The sequence below is a fragment of the Glossina fuscipes genome, unplaced genomic scaffold (assembly GCF_014805625.2).
Source record: "Glossina fuscipes isolate IAEA_lab_2018 unplaced genomic scaffold, Yale_Gfus_2 1, whole genome shotgun sequence".
Lineage (NCBI taxonomy): Eukaryota > Metazoa > Arthropoda > Insecta > Diptera > Glossinidae > Glossina > Glossina fuscipes.
In genome coordinates this window covers 50259009-50263237 of record NW_023998415.1, presented here as the reverse complement: position 1 = coordinate 50263237, position 4229 = coordinate 50259009, and positions in this window count along the sequence as shown.

Below are 4229 nucleotides of genomic sequence, written 5' to 3'. Positions count from 1 at the left end.
ATTTTGTTTATACTCTACATCACTCTTAGTACAAGGATGTATTAAATTTGTGCGGATGTATGTAATACTCAGATGAACTTGAGATAGATCCATCTTTTATTACACCGATCGATTCAGAGTCACACTTCAAATCGATCTAAGTTTGTCTGTCCGTCTGTTTGCCTTTTATTCTTGCGGCAATTTGTGCAATACTCCGACGAAATTTAATACATTGACGTGTTTTGGCCCAAGGATTGACATCGTTGAAAATAGTTCGAATCGGACAACTATTTCGATCACTTCTCATACCACGATTTAGTTTGTACACTCGTTATATGAACAACTGTATAGGGATGGAGGTGTGGAGGATTTAATGGTGAGTCGTGGCCTAGTGTAGCGATTTTCCCTGCTTTTTTATGGGTTCCATGATACATGTTCGATCTAGCGTGGCCAAAAATTGGAAATGGAACTGGAGACTTATGCTAAAAACGGTTGCAACTGATCCGATCAGAATTCACACAACGTAGACATATTTGAGATATTACGCATCCAGATTCGCCTTAAAATGAATATAGCTTTGTTTCACTTTTTTCATTTTATTTAATTTACCTTCTTAAACTACTACAGCACTTACCTACCTACCTACCGTAATCATTGCCGTCTGTATGCATTTCATTATCGTTACTTTGAGCATTATTTGTTCTAGTGGTAGGTCGCTCTTGCATACTTTACCCACACCAGATATGATTTCTTCATTATTTATAAATATATTTATGTAATTTTTCTTCTCTCATATCGAACGTGAACCAAAAATAAAACATTCGAACAAAAGAACTGTAAAAAATAATTGTTTTTTGTTTTTTAATTTTTAAATCCTTTTTGTATCGCGCTTCATTTTGATGTATGTTGATGCATGTTCATTGTGTTCAGGGTCCCTTATGGTTTTTTCTTTGCAATTTTCAAAGGAATTGCAAAAAATTAAGTGATTCATCAGATAAACGCGGTAATTAGTTGAGATGTGCTATGTATAATGTTACCGCATACAGCACAGTTTATGGCAAAATTATTGCAATTTTTCTGCTAAACAAGATTTTCTCTTTATAGCCTACATTATTTGCTGCTCGAGGTAAGTTTCTGTGAACGTGTGCAACATTTGCAAATACTTGAGATTGATCTATATTTTAATATATTCAACGACTCAGAATCATTTTCAATCAATATTTGTCTGTGCATTTCCTATAAACCATCAAAGAATCAGTTATATAATATGAACAAATTTGCCGTCTTAATATCATGGTAAATGAATGAGGAAAAAATTCGAAAAGGATCGAACAACTTCTTGAACTTCCTTTCATATAAGCCTTTTAACGTAAATAAGCCTTTCCATATAAATAGTACACAGACACATAGCAGAAAAACCGCAGAAAAAGATTTCGAATTGATTGATACAATAAAAGGCGGTGTAGGGTGTGTATATATATACGGCATTATATTGCAACAAGGACAAATTTTTAATATTTTACAGTGAATATCAGTTTGTTTCCTATTCGGAACGCCCTCGTTCATCTGTTGATTCTTAGGAAAGATAAACTTTTATATCACAAGATTTAACCTTTGCTTGTTTTATGTTATGACAAGAATAGGCAAATTATTTCGACTTTGCCTTGTCTCAGTCGTAAATAAAGGTTCAATTATATAGATTAACGCAATACACAAGTCACCGTTCAATATATATTGAACACAATGCCATCTGCACATGGGTGACATGAGCAATAGGCTCTAGTGAATAGCTAGCGCCTACAATATAAATAAGAACGTAGATGGCCCGGATGGTTTTGCTATTGTTACTATAACTTTACCAGTATTCTGCTCATGAATTTATGAAAACCGTTGCTACCATCGTTTACCTATTTCACTGTTCTACTTCTCCTTATTTTTGTCTTTGCAATTATTCATGTTTGCATTGTCATTTCTCTCCGCAAGTAAAATTATTTACACGTACGCAGGCACACATCTGAGCTGTATACGCTTACGTTAAAATTCTTAATTATTTACCTTTAGAAGTCAAAACCAATATATTACATGTAAGTGCTTCCGGTTTTTTAATTACAGATTTTGAACTGTTCTTCGTTACTTTCCTTTTTTTCTATTTTTTTTTTTTTCACTGTGCAAGCGTTTTATAATCAATTGAATTTCATGACGTGTTTAGGTATAAATAAAATTTTAATATATCCTTCGTCGAAGATCGTATTTTGCTCGTCGTATAGCTTTGTTTATCTCAGTAGTCAAAGTCTAAAAGTATTTCATTAATGCACGTTCGGCAATAGCGTTAAATTATCAACGAATTTTTTATAAACAAACTTGAAAGCAATCAAAATAAACGACAGTCTTGCATAATGGAATCAAAAATAGAAACAAACACTTAATCAACCGCTAGACGTCACTGTCCGCACTCCTTCAACTTGACAACGCTCAAATTTAAAAAAAAATTACGATAAAAAAAATGTTTGTTAGAAGTCAAGGAATTTGTACATATAGTGACGAAAATCATAAATTTGATACAATGGATCTACGTGAACACCGTAATAATTTGGTCTTCAAGAAGAAAAAATTGTCACATAATTCGATCCGAAATACGATCGAATGACTAAGTTTATGATTAGAAGGTCTTGCATAATGATGAATAGAATTAATGAAGCAGTCGTAAGACGTTATCGCGGCCTACTATCGGTAAGAACGTTCTTGAGATTACAAAAATACAATTCCGAGGGTTTCCGCCTAAACAATTTGAATTGACAGTCACTATTATTATTATTGTTATTACTAATTTAACCAGAGAAATAAATTCAAAGACTTAAGTCCTAGAACAATCTAAGGCCGTCGGCTTTATTGAAAACTCAACATTATTTTACTACAACGTCGAGACTTAATGAATTGACCTTCATACTTAATATAAACATTTTTTTCTTAACTATTATCGTTACCATACTAGCTGAACGATTGATCAGATTCAGTAGATTTGCGAACTTGGCTCAAAGGTTCTATTAGGGGAAAATTTAAAAGACGACTTAAACTCGTAAGCTAAAAGCTCTCGAATTTTAAAGTCGTACATACTTTGGAAATATAAGATCAATTTTCAAATTTTTTTGTGGTTATGGGAAAAACACAGACAGACACTCAAAGACCTATAAAACATTTCATTCATCTGATATAAGTTTTGAGGGCATAATAATGATATTAGCACCTTTTCGATTCTTTTTCGATCTAATCGAAATTTCCTTTGCTTCACTTCAATGCTTTAATAATGCTTTAATGTTTGACATATCTTATAAAAACTTTGTGCAAGACACGATTAAAGATTCCACAATAGGTAATCGTCAAACTTACGATGCTCTTAATATGAGAAAAAATTTAATTTAAATTTTTCAAATATTATTGTAATGTCATGGAACTAAACTTAATTAAATTACAAATAAATAAGGTACAAATGCTATGAATCTTAAAATCTTGACGAGCCTCTTAGTCTGAAATTTTTTAATTAATTTTCTGATAAAAATGAATATTCATTTTCTCTGTTCATAAAACCAAAAGCTTTAAAAGATCTAGATATAGACGGTAATCAACGATGTTTGATATGCGTTATAAGTGTTCTTTATATACACTTCATTTAAAATAAATTCAAGTTTTGAAACTAAATTTTCGGGAAAAATTGAGGAGAATGCTCAGTTCCCTTTTGCAACACTGCTGCAGGCCCGTATTGCGTAGGGATTGCAATCATTTGATTCCTTTCACAATAATATAATTGCGTTCTTAAAGCCATGCTTAACTTATAGACTCTGGTTGGTAAGGTTAGAAGACTAATTGCGGCGATCATTTGATTAAGCCGTAATCGATTTTGCTTGAAAGAAGCATTTTACTAAGGTAAGCGATAGTGTTTGACTAATCAAAACTTTTCCAAACAATGTGGCTTATGCAGCTTATGCAAGATGGAAGGGCATTCTTCATCTAAAAGGCAATTCGGTTTTTAACTTTAAATTTTGAATTGATTAGATACTTATATGCATTCGCTGCCTTTGCGCATCTCATAGGCGTTTCCAAATTGCAAATGTGCAACTTTTATGATTTGTGCAGTTACAGGTTTGCCAAAGAAAATTGAGACTAATTTAGATTAATTAGGCAATACACAGGTGGCTGTCGTCTGTTTTTTTTTTGTTAAAATACATCGTCGTCCATATTAGCAACGCGTAGAC